Here is a 17,633-nt window from a genome sequence, read left to right as displayed (position 1 = left end):
GGTGAGGATGTGGGGAAATGAATAAACTCATACACTGCACATGAGAGAATAAATTACATCAATCTTTTCTGTGGTCAATTTTATTTTATATATAAAACATGCACACCATTCTACCTCAACACCTTGCAAAAATTCATCTCTGTGTACCAGCAATATTTACTCAAGAGAAATGAAATCTTATGTTTACAAAAAAAACCTTATGTACGCTAATGTTCATAGTGGCTTTATTTATAAATTGCCGAGAACTAGAAACAGCTCAAATATCCTTCAACTGGTGAATGGATAAGCAAACCATTGTAGATCTGTACACTGGAATACTACTCGGTGATAAAAAGAAACAAATGACTGATATACACAATTACAGAGCTGAATCTCAAATGCATTTTTCTGAGGGAAAAACACAAGGCTCAAAAAGCTAAATACTGCATGTTTCCATTTATGTGACATTCTGGAAAAAGCAAAACTCTAGTAACAGACATCAGAACAGTGGTTGCCAGGGATGTGGATGGAGAGAAGGAATTAACTACAAAGGGGTCTGTAGGAATTTCGAGGGATGATGGACCATTCTGTATCTTGAGTATGATTGTGATTATTTGAATATGACTGTACGCATTTGTCAAAACTCATAACATAATAGATTAAAATGGGAGAATTTACTGTATGTAAATTATACCTCAAGAAACCTAATTTTAAAAGGAATCATCTTACAGAAGGATGTATGCAAAGAATTGTGGGTAGGATGGCTAACACAGCACCATATATAACAAATTAAATGTGCAAGAACTGAAGACTGACACAGTAAAGCATGGAATATCCATATGGTATGCTGGATTAAACGCTGGAACAGAAAAAGGACATTTAGTGGAAAAAAACTGATGAACCCAAACGAAGTTTGTAGCTTAGTAAGTAGTAAGATACCAAGGTTAATTTCTTAGTTTTGATAAATGTATCATGGTCTGTAAGACGGTAACTTTCATGGAAGCTGGGTGCAGGATATATGTAAATTCTCTGGACAATCTTCGCTACTTTGCTATAAATCTAAAATTATTGCAAACTAAATTTTTAAAGATTGTTTCAACATATATAGACATAGATAAAAACTCTGGACACGTAGACCAAATTGTTCGTACAAAATCACAGCTGGTTTTTATGTTACTCTTTTTATCTGCATTCCTATTTGTTTCACAGTAATATACATTACTTGTGTCATTTTTTACAGTGTTATCATAAAAAAAAAGAAGCCAGTGTGACCTTGTAGGAAGCTTGGTCTCAGAAGCTCACCTCAGGAATTCATTAGTAATAAAACACCTACTATGTGCCGGGTACAGAGTCAAACTTGGAACACAAGTTGTCTTCCTTTCACAACATCTCCAAAGCAATAGATGGTGTGCTTTCTGTCCCAGGTGATCCATTTTGTGAGACCAGCCCATCCAAGCCGATGTTCTAAGAATTGCATTGGTGAGCTGGGACTAAAAAGTCATTTTCTTAAAAAACAAGAGAGTGCAAGTCTTCAACAGCCTTCCTTCTCCCCTGACCTCACCATCTCCATGGACGGTAGCCTCCTGCCACTAAAATCCATTCTCCACCCAGCAGCAGGATAAGTTTCTGTATTAATTTTCAGTTGCTGCCTAACTATTACCAACACTTAGCAGCTTGAAACAACACACGGGTATGGCTCACGGGTTCTGTCGGTCTGGACACAGCTTAGCTGGGTGCTCTGGGAGGCTGCAGTCAAGGTGTCGGCTGGGGCTGAGTTCTCATCCACAGCTCCTAGTTCCATGGGACAGCCTCAGTTCCATGCCATGTGGCCCGAGGGCAGCTCACAACTTGGCAGCTTCCTTCCTCAAAAGCATCAAGGGAGAGAGAGACAGAGAGAGCGTGCCCTGGCAGGAGACAGCACCGTCTTACGTCCCATAATCCTGAACATGTGATCACACGCATCCCATCGATTTTGCAGTCTTCTGTTGGTTTGAAACGAGTCACCGATTCAGCTCACACTCAAAGGAGGGAATTACACAAGGGTGTGAATCTCAGAAAGCAGCCCCCACATCTCCGTGGATCAGATCACTGCTTAAAACCCATTTCACATAAGACTCTCAAACACAGCAGCCAAAAGATTCCGTCGGGGGTGAGGGAGTTAAGGCCAAGAACACGGAGACTCCAGAATGTCACTTAATGAGATTGAGATGGCACAGCTCAAAAGTGTAGCCAAGCTGGATATACACTGTGTGATTCTGACACCAATTCCAATGTGTGGGGTCTCTCTCCACACCACCAACCAGTTCTCTGACACCAGCTGGGTGTCCTACAATTAGCTCCATTCTGCCCCCGCTACCTGGAGAGAGCGTCACATCCCAGCGTGAGGGCCTCAGTCCCACAAGACTGAGACGCCAATCGTAAGTCCAGGATGTCACCTGTGCTTCTGACCGACCGGCCATAGATCAGAGGTTCCCCCCGTCCCCTCCTGGGGTTCAATTCATTTGTCAGAGCGGCTCGGAACTCCGAGAAACAGTTTGCTCACTAGATACCTGGTTTGTTCCCAAAGGCTGGAACTCGGGACAGCCGGAGGGAGGAGACGCAGAGGGCGAGGTCTGGGCAAAAGGCGGGGAGCTTCCCCTCTCTCCGTGCGCCACCCTCCCAGCCCCTCCACATGCCGACCCACCCGGACGCTCCAAACCAGCCTTTTGGGTTTTCGTGGAGGTTTCATCACACAGGCCTGACTGACGAGATCACTGGCCATGGCGACTGGCTCAGCCTCCAGCCCTCTCCCCTCCCGGGACGTCAGGGGGTGGGGCTGAACGGTCCAAACCTCTACTCACATGGTTAGGTCCCCTGGCAACCAGCCCCCTTCTTGGTGACCTAAGGCCTTTCTAAAGATCATTTCATTAATATAACAAAATACACCTTTATCACTTCCATCCCTTAGGAACTTCCCAGGGTTTTAGAAGCTCTGTGCCAGGAACAGAGATGAAGACCAAATATGTATTTCTTACTATAAATCACCATATTACAACATGCTACATCAACTTGTTCCAGTTATAGCCTCCTCCTCCAGGCAGCCTTCCTGGATGCCCAGTGTCCCTCCCACCTGTGGCGGGAAGAAGTCCTAGGGATGCTAAAAGCCTTCTCCTCTCTCCACTTTCCCTGCCCTACTCTGTCCACGCAGTGACCATGTTGGGACCCTCAGTCAGAGCCATTTTCCTAAGCTCACCCCAGCCTCCCAGATCAGGAAATTTTGATTTGGCTCCAGCCCTGGCCCTGCTGACTTGCTCACTGTCACAGACAAGGACAGTTGTCTTCGGGAGGCGGGGGAGCATGAAACCAGCTCCAAGTTCACATGCCCGGCAAAGCCACAGGTGTGCAGTTCTGCAGCCATACCCCCAGACCCAGGACACATCCCAGAATGAGGTATCGAAGGAGCTTCCTGAAGGGGGAGGGGGACCCAGGAACCTGAGAGTGAGGCCTCCTCATCCCATTTTGTTTTGTTTTCTGGCAAAATAGACGTCAAGTAAAATTTTGCATTCTAACCAGTTTCAAGTGTCCAATTCAGTGGCCTCGAGCACACCAGCATTGTGCAACCATCCCCACCATCCATCTCCAGAAATTTCCATCTTCCCAGAATGAAACTGTCCCTCCACTCCACCTTCCCCAGCCCCTGGGACTCACCATCCTCTCTGTCTCTGTGCATGTGACTCCTCTAGGGACCTCCCGTGAGTGGAATCACACAGGATTTGTGCTTTGGTGTCTGGCTTGTTTCACTGAGTGTCACGTCCTCGAGGTTCCTCCACGTAGGAGCAGGTGTCAGGATTTCCTTCCTTTTTGAGGCTGAATAATATTCGTCGTATGGATGGACCACATTGTGTGTATCCATCATCCGTTGACGGACGTTTGGGTTGCCTCCACCTTTTGGCTATCGTGACCATGTAAGTCTGCATATCGTTTTGATTCATTCTTTTACAAATCTCCGTTGACAAGGGGAAACAACTCGATGCAAAGGGATCAAAAAGAGAGCATTTGAGCCACCTACTGACCGTATGACGGGGGACAAGCTACTTACCTTCTCTGAGCCCGGCCACCCCACCTGGAAAATGAAAATATCTTCCGGGGAGGGAATGAAGATTGAATGAGACCCAGCATGTAGCACAAGCTCGGTGAATCCTTGCTGGTATCATGATCACTGTTATTTTTGGCCTCTCCGGTGTGAACTTACTGGTCTGTGCCTCTCTTTTGTAGTTGACACATCGTAGTTTCTCAACAAACATTTGTTCAATGAATGGCTTCTTGAATTAATGGAATTATATACCCAGAGAGTCTTCTTTCCTTCCTTCCCTCCTTCTAGCAAGATTTTTCTTGAGTACTTGCTAATAATAATGGATAACATTTGAGCGCATGTATGCCAGACACCATATTCTAAGCACTTCAATGGATTTACTCTGAATTAAGAATTATTAATCTTCCCCCTTTCGTGGATTAGAAAAAGGAGGCACAGAAATGTTAAAAGACTCGTCCGCACAGATGTTAAGTAGACGAGTTTGGGATTCAGTTAGAAATAGACCAGACAGGTCCATAATGACACAAAGTTTCCATTCCAGCTGCAGAGAGAGAGAGAATAAGCCTGGTAACAATGAATAAACTCAAAAAGTGTCATAAATGTCGTAAAGAAAATAGGGCCAAGTGATGTGATGGTGAATGATGGGGTAGGGTGGGGTGTTTCCACATTAGGAGGGGGGTAACATTTGACCTAAAGCCTGGAGAATGAGAAGAGGCCAGCCATGAAGATCTGGGAGGCAAGAGAGCAGCAGACAGAAGTAACAGCCGGTGCAAATGTCCTGAGGCTGCAGAGAGGTCTGTCTGAAGAATAAAAGGCAGCCCACCAGGCTGAAGGGTGGTAAACAGGAGGACAGGGGTCCAATTAATTGGGAGGAAGATATAAAATGGAGTTTAGAGCATCTTAGCCCTGGGTCTGGAAAGCAGCCAAGCCTCAATAAATGTAACAGTTGTTAGGACTGCATTCAAAGAGGTGGGAGCCGCCTTTGCTGCCCTGGAGGCTGAACTTTGGGAAGCTCCCTGGCCTTGGGATGCAGCCACATACAAGTGTCGGCCTTGGGAACCTCTCTAAGGCTTGGCTCAGGAAGACCCTGCCTGGGAGAGCCTTGGCCAGCCAGCACGTCATCCTTTTCCGGGTCCTCAAATGCCACACAGTCATCCACACCAGGGCCAGAGATTCAGCACCACCTGTGTGCTCTGCCGAGAAGCCTCTGCCAGATGTCAGCATTTCCTTTTTTTGACACAATAGCCATGCTCAAGAAAGGAACAACCGGAAAAAGAAACTGTGTCCACAATTCATCCTTATTCAAAGTATTCAGATGTATCGACAATGTTTCAAACACACCGTAATGACTGTTGCAAAGCTCAGGGTCCTTCCCAAGCCTTTGACGTTTTAATCGATGTTTGTGCCAACAGTTTGAGGGGCTCCTCCTTCCCGTGGGAAACACCACGAGCCCCAAGCGCCTGATCACCAGCCTGGGGAAGCCACACTCTGCTTGATCGGGAAGCGTGACTGCAATTCTTTGCAAGCCTGTTAGGAAGTGGAACCACTACCCCAGCCCCGGCGTCTGGGCTGGCCGTGTGCCTTTATGCCTCAGTTTGACCTGTAGAATGTGGTCGTGCCATCTCATGTGCCCCCAGCAACAGTGGAGAGTTCCACTTGCTCTGTAATCCTGCCAACACTTGGTCGTGCAGGAATTGTCCATTTTGACCGTTCTGGTCAGGGTGCAGTGGCATCATCACACAGTGGTTCTCGTTTGCGTTTTTGTGATGACTAATGACGCTGAGTGTCCTTCAGGGGCTCGCTGGCTGTTTATCTGCTCTTTTGTTCTGAAGCATCCATCAAGCCTTCCGCATGCAAGAACACCTCTGCGCCTGTAAATTCAGCCCATTTTTCGGGATCCTGTCGGCCTCCCTTCACGCTCCTGAAAATCTTGCAGGAGGTATTCTCGGCGCGACCACTACTGATGTTTTGAGCTGAATAATTCTTTGTCTCGGGGTGGGGGGCTGTCCTGTGCCTTGTAGGAGGTTTAGCAGCATCTCTGGCCTCCACCTACTAGACGACAGTAGCATGTGCCCCCCCAAGCAGGTGCAACAACCAGAAACATCAGACATTCACAAATGTCTCCTGGGGGACAAAATCGCCCCCACTTGAGAGCCACTGGTTTGTAGCCACCCACATTTGAGTTAAATGCCTCTGGATCTCCCTGGGTCTGAAATGCGGACACTATTGAGACCGCCCCTCGGGGTGTGCTGAGGATTCGGTGCCATCACCTCCCAGATGCACCGTTCAGGTACACACCAGGTGCCCAGCAGAGCACATCTATTCTCAAGCAGTGCCGTGTCAAAACTCGGTGGAATCATGAAGCTGAATCCGGCCAGGGAACCAGCCCCTGAAAATCCCAGCGTGCGTGGTCCCGGATCCTGCCCCCTGGGAGCTGGGGCCCCTTCTAAGAAGGCTGTTTCCACTGCAGACAGCTCTGGATCCCTCCATGGGAACCACCGGGAGGCCCAGAAGCTACCAGAAGGAATTTCCTCCACTGCACCCTGATTCTTCAAAGGCGCCATTTGGCTCAGGGGGTCGGCCAGAGGGGCTCGGGGTCAAGGCTGGGAGGAGGGGGGTAGGGGGGCAGCCCAAGCTCTTCTCTGGTCTGAAATAAGGCAATCCTGGGGGGTCGGGAGATCCCTGGGGCCAGCCCAGCCAGCTCTGAAGACACGTGGGCACCACGCATGGACACACTCAGACACACCCATGTGGGTACACATGCAGGCACGTGTTGGAGACATGGAACACACGTTGGAGACACACGTGTTCGTGGAGGCACGTGCACAGACATGCTCAAGCACACATTTGCACATTAGCAGGCACACAGGCAAGAATACGCTCCAATATATCCATGCAAATACACACACAGACATGCTCGGGGGGCGTGTAGACACTCACGTGGCCACACACTCAGAGATGTGCTCCTACAAACCTGTGTGCATGTCACACAGACGAGCACAGGTGCACTCGTGTGGGATGGCACACAGAGATGTGCTCAGGACACACAGGGACTCATGTGGGCACGCGCGCTTAGCCTCAGGCACACGCACAGATGCGCTCAGCATGTACGAGCACACACGTGACACACAGGCATGTTCAGGCTCACGCACAGTGTGGCGCCCACCTCCTCATTGGTCACGCCTCTATCCCCAGTGCCCGGCTCTGAACACATTTAGATTCGTGTCCACAAATATCTATTGGGCACCTTGTGTATACACTGGGCTCTGGGGATCCAGCGGAGGCTGATAAAAACCAGACCTATCTCAGGCCCTCCGGGAGAGCACAGACGAGAGGGGAGCCCAGCCTCAGACGCAGCAACCGTCCAACACAGACCTGCCGTGGTGACAGCCTGGGGGACATGTGTTCCAAGATTTCCGCAGCATTGGTGGGGTGAGGGTCTGGCAGGGGACCCAAAGTTGGCTTGGGGGTCGGAGGATCGAGACTTTTGCTGACACACGTGCACATGCCGCACCCAGGACACGCGCTCCAGGGGACACACACGTTTGCACCCCACCTCCCTCGCCCTCCCCCCTGCATTTTCCCCGCTTGATATTTATCCCCAAAGTAAGGAGAGGAAGCAGGGAGGACTCAAGGGGAAAGGATGACCCACAAAGGGGCTTCCATGGTCCCCTCCTGGGGGTCTTCTGAGCATCTCATGTTCAAGATGCTGACGCTCAGCATCGACCTTCCCCGAGATGGCTGCTCCTGCGTCTTCGCCTGCCGCCCAGGTGCTCAGGACAAAACCCCTGGGGTCATCCTCGCCCCCAGAGTCTGTCTGCAATCTTCAGCTGCACCCAATCGCAACTCTTAGCACCCGTGCAGTCCTCAAATGTACCTGGGATCCAGCCACGTCCCCTTACCTCCGCTGCCTCACCTCATCTAGCTGGCTCCCACCTCGCCTCCAAAGGTCTGTCCTCCTTGCAGTAGCCACCAGAGGGTGCCTGTGAGACCCTGAGTCAGGTCCCGCCCTTCTCTGCCCACGGCCTTCTGGGGCTCCCATCTCCCTAGGAGTAAAAAGCCGAGTCCTCCCCGCGGGCCACCAGGTCCTGCACGACCTGCCCTGTCCCCTCCCTGGCCCCCCATCCTCCCTCTCTCCCTCTCATTCACTCTGCTTCAGCCACAGGGGCCTCCTGGCTGTTCCTCCAACAACCCAGGCATGGTGCTGCCCCAGGGCCTTTGCATCTGCTGTTCCCTCTGTCCAGGTCACCCGTCTCCTTAACATTCCCACATCTCACTCCCTTATCTCCTTCATGTCTTCATTTTTCTTCTCTGTCCCCTCCCTGTCCCTTGAAAAGATCACCCCAACAGGAATGCCTGTGGGCTTCATTCTCTGCTGGATTCCCCGTTCCAAATGGTGCCGGTGCTCCGCAAATAGTCCTTAGTGTTGAGTAACTATTAGCCATTATTGTTGCTGTTGTTAACTCATTTACTATTTTTCTCTCACTCCCCTATGGGCTCCCTGGGGGCAGGGGCTGTCTCCTTCTTTCTTTCAACCAAAGTTTCTTGAGCATCTACTGCGTGCCTAGTGGGCAAAAGAAATAGACAGAAATCTCTGCTCTCAAAACACTAGCATCCAGGGGCCGGCCGCATGGCCGGGTGGTTAAGTTCACGCTCTCTGCTTTGGCAGCCCAGGGTTTCGCTGGTTCGGATTCCGGGTGCGCACGCGGCACCGCTCATCAGGCCATGCTGAGGTGGCATCCCAAACAACACAACCAGAAGGACCCACAACTAGAATATACAGCTACGTACTGGAGGGCTTTGGGGAGAAGAAGAAGAAAAAAAAAAAAAGGAGATTGGTGACAGATGTTAGCTCAGGGCCAATCTTTAAAAACAAAACAAAACAAAAAAAACAAACAAAAACAGAAAACCTTAGCAACCAAATGCAGGAGGGAGATCAACGTATGTAAACCGAGAAATGATTTTCAGAGAAATGATTTTGGAGAGCGGCAGGGCGGGAGGCAGCGTCCCCGAGGAGGGGCCGTCTGAGCAGAGGCTGAATGGAGGAGAAGGAGCCAGCGGTAGGGAGATGGGGGCAGGGAGGGGATTTAAGTCGGGCTCGGTTGTCGCTGCATTTCCAGCTGTAAGGGGCACATGAGGGAAGAAAGAAGAAACGCACAGAGAGACACACACACAGGCTCCAGCGTGCCAGACACACGCCTGGGACAACACACATACACGTGTCCAGATGATGCAAACACGCATCCCCCAGCCCATCGCTGCAGACCTGGGCTTCCTGACCCCTGAGTCCCCGAGGGCGCGGGAAGAGAGGTCCCCGTGGCTGAGACCCCCTGTCCTTCCTCCAGGGTTCCCAGACGCCCTGGCACGGGCCCCCTGGAGGAAAAGGAAGAGCGTCAGCCCGGGGCAGCCTCTGCCTTGTGGGCCAGCTGCTGGGGTGGGGATCTTCTTCCCAGCGCTCTCCCTTCCAGGGTGACCGGAGGGGCTGCTGGAAAATTCCAGGCACGGGAAATTGCAAATGGGCAAAGGAGGGGAATGGAGACCCTGCAGCAAAAGGGCTGAACTTGGAGCTCCCCCAGCGCAGCATCTGTCCCCTGGGGAACCAGGCTGAGAGCCAGGAGGCTTCCTCACTCCCCACCCACCATGTCTACACAAAATCCATCCTGTTCTACCTCCTGAATCCCCCTCAAATTCACCCCTTCTCTCCCTCCTGTGCCTGGATAACACCACCCTCCCCCCTGGATAACAAGTGCCCCCTAACCAGCCTCCCAGCCTCAAGGATCACACCCTGTATCCATTCTCCCCCACCCAGCCAGAGAGATCCTTCTAAAACAAACCCCAGACGTTGCTACCCTCTGCATAAAGCCTCCCATCGCTCCCTATTGCCCTTGAAGCAAAGCCTAAAAATTCTTTCCAAACCCTTGTCCTCGGACCCAGCACACAATGGCCTCTGTCTCTAGCTTCCTTCATTATGGCCACCCCCTCATCGTGGCTCTCCTTGCTGCAGACAGGTGGAATCACTTCGGGTCCCCCTGCAGCTCTGTACGTGTCACAGGACCCCCGGCCTCACTCATCCTTCAGGTGCCTGCTGGGTATTGCCTCCTGAGGCAGGTTTCCTGGATTTCCACCGTTACTTGCCCGTTTGTCTCCCCAGGAGACCCGAGCTCTGCCGGGGCCCCCCGCACCTGGCACAGCGTCTGGCCTAAAATACATGCTCAACAGATAGCATGTGACATTCTGTGTTGGGACGTGGCTTCACCTGACTGCGACAGGCAGGGGGCAGCCTGCTGCTGTCCTAACCACTGTGCCGTGGTCGGAGGAGGAGGTGGTTACCAGCCACTCACTAGGCGTCCTTCACGGCTGACACTGTGAGCAGACATCATTGATTCCCCACTTCTGCTCTCTTAGCCAAGACAAGCTTCATGGGCCAAAAAAGAACCCTTCTCAGCGGGAGTCTAAAAGGCTAACTCTCCCCTTAGCAGGGGGCTTGGATGCCCCTGCTGTCGGGATGCTCACTACCTCTCATGGTCGGTTGACCCTGATCATTGGTAGGCGGGGTTTGGCACAGTCTCTCCCCAGCCTCTGTGTATGCCACTCAGCAGCCAGGATGGCCCCCGCAGCATCCCCGATGAGCCGCAAGGGGGCACTTTGGCTGGAAGAAGAAGCTGCAGGACTGGAGGCTGAGAGCGATGAGGTGTTGGAGAAAGACCAGGATGCCTCCAGGTTCCCCAGGAATGCTGAAGCCTTGAGATGGAGGAGCCTCGTGAGGAATGCAATGATGGGAAGGGAACGGCCAGGGCACGGCCTTGTGTCCCCCAACGTGTCTCCTGTGGGTGGCTGGCGGGCAGAGGCCGTCCCCTGCACCAGCGACATGAGTCCAGGTAAATAGCAGAAACAGGCAGGGCTAGCAATGTGGGTGCACCCACAGCCACTCGGTCACGGTGGCCACTGCGGCTGCCCAGAGGCTGTCACCCTCAATATGTCCTTAATGAGGCAGATGTCTTAAGGGTTTCTGCACACCGCAGCCCCCAGGGGGCAGTGAGTCACCAGACCTCTCCTTGCTGACCCTCAGCTTCCTCATCGGCAAAATGGGGGTGACGAGACCCGCCTCCCAGGGTAGCTGTGAAGATGATTCTCTTATGATTCAGAACCAGCCCCGAGAGCCGCTCAGGACGCATCTTGCAAGTGAAAGTATGTAAGGACACAAGGCTGCGCTTCTGCGGGCACCCCGTGATGGGAACGTTGGGTTCTTGGGTTATATTAAGATGCGGTTTTCCTGTTGAAGACTCTGAGGGCCCCTGTGGTTTCTCTAGGGGTTCAGCATCAGGGGAAGAGATGGGTCCTCAGCAAGGAGGGGGCAGGGGAAAGGGCCTGGGGCCCCCCCAAGTCGTGTGGCTGTCTTAACTCGGGAAACGAGCCCCTGGGGGCTCAGGGGTGGCCTCGAAGGGTCCCTGAGTAGGGTTGCCACAATTAGCAAATAAAAACTCAGGAGGACCAGTTGCCTCTATTTTGTTTGGGAACCCTGGGTCCACAGGTATGCCAGGGACCCTCTCTTGATGGAATAAATAATGTCTCCTGCACATGTGTAGGAGGATGTTTGTAATGTGGGTTCATGGTGTTTTGCTTTAAAAATACAAATGTATTGATGACATTAATGAACTAGGCTTAGCTTTTTGCCTGCACGCACGCACGTGTGCACACACACACACACACGGAGTTATGCAGTTGAAAGAGGACCAGAAGAAGACCATTGCAACAGGGGGGGGAACCCGGACCCTCACACTCGTAGCCCCCGCAGACGCCATCACCTCCACTCCAGGCATATTAAGAGCCCTGGTAGCCATCGATCGTCCACGTTTTCTCATGTTCCAAAGGGGCCCTAACACAAGGAGAGACCCCTCCATGTCAGTTAGAATGGCTGAAATTAGCAGATGACAGTGCTGTCGTCCCTCGGTGTCCGCAGGGGGTTGGTTCCAGGCCCTCCAAGGATGCTCGAGTCCCTTATATAAAGTGACATAATATTTGCACGTGACCTATGCACATCTTCCCGTACATTTCAGATTATCTCTATGCTACTTATAATACCGAATACAGTGGAAATGCTATGTAAATGCAAATAGTTATACTCTATTGTTTAGGGAATAACGACAAGAAAAAAGGTCCGTACGTGTTCAGTACAGACGCAGCCATCGTAGGCCTTTTCACCCACGGTTGATTGAATCCGCAGATGCGGAACCACAGACATGGAGGGCAGAATGTACTAAGTGCCGACAAATGTGTGGAGCACCAGGGCCTCTCAACCACTGCTGGTGGGAACGCAAAATGATGGCTTTTTAACACCGTTTTGGAAGACAGTTTAGATGTTTCTTATAAAGTTCAAGTACGTTTACCGTGTGACCCAGCAATGCCATTCATAGATATTTTCCCAGGAGAAATAAAAGCTTGTGTTCACAAGGAAACCTCGACACAGATGTCTATAATGGCGTCATTCGTAATCGCCAACAACTCGATATGATCTAAATGATTTCCAGCGGGCGAATGGATAACACACAGGGTGTCTCATACCACGGAATTCGACTGAGTGATTAAAAAAGAAAGAAATCACCAATACACACAGAAACATGGATGAATCTCAAATACATTATACCAAGTGGAAGTCAGACTCACAGGCTAGCAAAACTATGATGCCATTTATAGGATATTCTGGAAAAGACAAAACTGTAGGGACAGAGAAGAAATCGGTGATTCCAGGGGTAGGGGAAAAGGATGCCCAGAAAAGGTCGTGAGGGAATGGAGGGGAGGAGCAATGGGGTTGTTCTATATCTTTGTGGGTTTTTTTGTTTTTTTTGTGGGGTTTTTTTGAGGAAGATTAGCCCTGAGCTAACTGCTGCCGACCCTCCTCTTTTTGCTGAGGAAGACTGGCCCTGAGCTCATATCTGTGCCCATCTTCCTCTACATGTGGGACGCCTACCAGAGCATGGCCTGACAAGCTGTGCCCTGTCCGCACCTGGGATCTGAACCGGAAAACCCCGGGCCGCTGAGAAGCGGAACGTGGGCACTTAACCGCGGAGCCACCGGGCCGGCCCTGTTCTGTATCTTGACTGTGGTGTCGTGTACACAACTATAGATTAGTCAAAACTTATAAAACTGTGTGCTAAAGGGATTGAACGTTACTATATATAAATCGCATCTCAATTTTTAAACGTCAAAAGAAGAGAGAGGCAGACACTCAGAAAATGGGAACGTACTGGGTGGCTTCCTCCTTGGGGCTTACGTGAAATAGAGTGAGAAATGGCCAGCAAATCCTACAGTGGCAGCTCTCATTCTGAAACAAGATGCCAAGGTGACCGTTTAGGGCTCATACACGTTAGAGGAAGAGTTTCTAAATATTTGACAGATGCGCCAGTACCCTTTTCTTTGCATGTCTGCTGGCAATAGGTGTTATCACTTTTTTACGTTTTTTATCACTTTTTTTAATCATTTTATGACAACTGCTTGAAAACCTTTGTTCAATTTTAGAAAATATTGGAAATGACGGACAAATTAAACCTGTAGAATTTCACACATTTTCTGATTTTTGCTACAGTTTCAACTACCATAAGATGATAATCAGATATGCTTGGTCATTCTTTTTTGTTGTTCCTGTTGTCACCCTCTTGAGTGTGAAGTGATAGCTCATTGTTACTGAAACCCACACTCTCTGGGCTCCTGGGGACTATATTTCCATATGCCCTTTGGCTCTGAGACCTGCCTGTTCATATCTTTTCTCAATTTTCTATTTACCTTGTTTGTCTTTTTCTTATCAATGTGTGGAAGCTCTTTATATATGAAGGCACTCACCCTTCTCAGACAACTAACTGATTTTTGTTTATTGGTTTTGCTTATAATATTATTTCCCTAAAATTTTTGTTAGTTTATATCTAGTCAGATATTTCTGTCTTCTCATTCATGCCTTCTGAGTTTCCTGTCTCAGCTTTTTTTTTTTTTAAAAAAAAAAAGGTCTTCAACGCTAAGTTGTAAAAATAGCCTTGCAAATTCCTCTGTGATTTATATTAGTTTTGTGTTTTGTTTTTTGCATTTTATCTTTAGCCCATCTGGAAATTATTTTTTCTGCAGCACAGAAATATTTCATTCAACCACATCTCTACCAAAAGTGGGAGAAGGAAAGGTGGACCTAACAGCCACCTGTGTTCCACATGCATGTCCCTCAGTAACTCAGGCGGTGGCCTGGACCCTAGGCCTTGTGAGAGTTCCCTCTCTGGGTGGGTTTTCTGGTTTTTTTCCACCGTGGTCTTAGCTTGACCACAGGAGAAGCCCCAGGAAAGCACTGCCCTCTACTGGCCATCACAGTGATAGCGGCTACCCTCCGAAGAAAAAGCCGCCTTTTAAAGCTGAAAGCAGGTCCGTGCTTAAAAGTCTCCAGCAGCAGACACCCAAAAGAATAGAAACCAAGGACTGAAACAGATACCTGTGCACCTGTGTTCACAGCAGTGTGATTCACGGCAGCCAAAAGGTGGACAACGCAAGTCTCCATCAATGGACGATGGATAAACGCAATGTGGTCCAGCCAGACGATGGAACATTATTCAGCCTTGAAAAGGAAGGAAATTCGGACACCTGCTACAACACGGATGAGCCTTGAGGACGTGATGCCCAGTGAAATGAGCCAGACACAGAAGGACAAATACTGTATGATCCTGCTTCTAGGAGGTCCCTGGAACAGGAAAATTCATAGAGACAGGAAGTGGAATAGACGTCACCTGGGGCCAGGAGGAGAGAGAATAGAAACTTAGTGTTTAATGGGTGAAGAGTGTCTGTTTGGGGCATGGAAAGAGTTCTGGTGATGGTTGCCTAACATTTTAAATATACTTAATGCCACTGATCTGTACACATAAAAACGGTTAGAATGGTAAATCTTACCTTATGTATATTTTACCAACCAGGAGAGCAGGAAAGGGTAGTTCCAGCAGAGGGGCCCTTCCTGGAGGTTAGAGGGGTGGTGGAGGGGCAGGTAGGGGGCCAGGTCTACACAGCTGAGGGGTTGTTGCCAGGAGGCCAGTGGGGGCCTCAGCAGTGGGAGGACGAGGCAGTGGGATGGAGGCCAGGGTGCAGAGGGTAAGGAAGCCCTGACAGAGGTGTAGACAGCATTCTCGAGTGACTGGAACCGTCAGAGGGAAGAGCAGGACAGGGAGGCAGGAAGCGGGTGGTAGAGACTGAGAAAGTTTATATTCCGGGCAGAGGGAGCTCAGAAGAAGAGAGAGAGAAGAGGAAGGTAGAGGAAAGAGAAGGAGAGACTGAGAGAGAAAAACGAAGTAAGACAGAGGCAGAGAAAGCAGCCCCACTGGGACAGAGGACCCTAAACCCGCCTCCCCTCCCAGTGCTGCCCGGTGATGGCGTCTTTGTGGGGCTCCTGCATCCTCTGAGCCATCTCGTTCCCACCTCTGCCCCTTCATTCCCTGCTTACACCCCTCCAATGGGGCCCATCAACCACATTTATGCTCTGTGCCCCCGAGTCCTGTGGGTCTGACCCCACCCCCAGGCCTCCCCTGCTATGACTGTCCCCCTCCAGCCTCTCTCCAGCCTCGCTCCATCCACGCTGGCCTCCTCCTCTTCCTCCAACAGCCCCAGCTCAGTCCTGCCTCCTCCTCTTTGCCCTTGGGCTGCCTGCCACCCAGAATGCGCTTCCCCGAGATCTTCATTTGCACGCCTGACTCCTTCTGGGCATTCAGGTACCAGCTCCAATGGCCTTTCCTGAGGTCTCAGCTGCAGTGGCCTTCCCCGACCCCTGACTCCCCGGCTAAGGCAGCCGCCACCCCCACCCAGTCTCTGTCACATCGTGATGTTTACTTCCTGTCACAGTTAACACCATCTGACATCACCTGTGGGTCTGTTTCCTGGTTCACAGGAGCTCACTGGAGCATGAGCTCCCCCAGAACAGGGTGTGGTGTCTGTCTTCACCAACGTCCCACGTCTACAGAAGTGCCCAGCATAGAGTAGGTGCTTAATAAATGTGTGTTGCATTGTACAAAGAATCATCTGGTTACAGAATGTGTTGTGCATGTGAATCTGTGTCTTTCTGTGTCTCCTTGTGTCCTGTGTGTGCTTGTGTTTGTGCGTTTCTGTGGACAGTCCTCTGTGCATCCCTGAGGACAAGTGTGGAGTCAGCAAGGGTTTGTGTCGAGGGGTCTCTGGGTCTGTGTGTTTGTGGTTTTCAGGGGGGTGACCAGTGTGTGTCTCCATGTGTGTATATGTGTGTGCGTGTTTTAGTCATTATGTGGCCAAATGTGTGTCCAGGGGTATTCGTTGTGTGTGTGTCTTCATGTCCATTCGGTGTGTCCATAGGATGGTGTGTGCTCATGTGTGACCGTGTGTCCATGAGCACACCTGTCTGTGATTCTGTGTCTCCTTGCATGCTCCTCTCTGGGTGTGTCCCTGTGGATTCATACCTATTGTGCGTGCTTGTGTCTCTAGTGTCCTGTGGGTGCCTTTGCGGGCTCCTGGGTCCAGATGTGTGACCGTACGTGGTGTCACAGATGCATGTGTGTGCACCTGCATGCAGTGGTGTGCTGGTAAATGGTTAACAACCGGCTCTCTCTGGTTTGCCAATTCCCATGGTGTAAATCCTTTCACCACGGCCAATTTCTAAGTACCAATGATGTCACCAAACCCAGAGTTGGAAGGAGATTTGCAGCTGCACCCCGTTATATAGTATTTCCACCAAAAGTATGGAAAAGAAAAAAAAGTAGCAAAATAATTCAGGAGTGATGAACTGCTTTTTATTTTATGATAGTGAAACATACATGACATAAAATTTACCACTTTGTTGGTAAGCATATGGTTCAGTGGCATTAAGTACATGTGACAGATTCGAGTGGACATTACCTGTGTTCTTAACATAATTTATTGAACAGTAAATTTATATAATTACTTTTTTTTTTTTTGCTAAGATTAGCCCTGAGTTCACATCTGTTGCCAATCTTCCTCTTTTTTTTGTTGAGGAAGATTGGCCCTGAGCTAACATCTGTGCCAATCTTCCCCTACTTTATATGTAGGATGCCATCACAGTGTGACTGATAAACAGTGTAGGTCTGTGCCTGGGATCCGAACCTGCGAACCCAGGCTGCCAAAGTGGAGCATGTGAACTTGACCGCTATGCCACGGGCCGGCTCCTATAATTGCATTTTTGATGATGGCTGCATTTTACAACCAGTTTGCAAAATCCGTGAACATTTAACAGGAGGAGCTGGCTCTGCCTGTCTTTGTGTCTCTTCGCGGGCTCCTTCTGGCCTCAGAGTCCGGGTGTGCGCTCCAGTGTGCCTGCGTGTGACTTCACGTGGCTCCGTTCCTAATGCTGTGCATGCCTGTGTATCCACCTGCCTCTGAGCACAGAGGAGGCTGAGTGTGCCCCGTGTGCACCCAGGGGGCTCTGTGCATGCCACTGTGTCTGCACACCCCATGTCTCTCTGGACCCACAGCCTCTCTCCTGGGGCCCAGTCTCTCTGCGTGAACCCATGTACCTGACTACCCACTCCAGCCACGAGCCAGAGCCAAGTCTGAGCGGTTCTTCCTAATTCCACGCTCAGTG

The sequence above is a fragment of the Equus quagga genome, chromosome 14 (assembly GCF_021613505.1).
Source record: "Equus quagga isolate Etosha38 chromosome 14, UCLA_HA_Equagga_1.0, whole genome shotgun sequence".
Lineage (NCBI taxonomy): Eukaryota > Metazoa > Chordata > Mammalia > Perissodactyla > Equidae > Equus > Equus quagga.
This window is presented reverse-complemented; position numbering follows the sequence as displayed.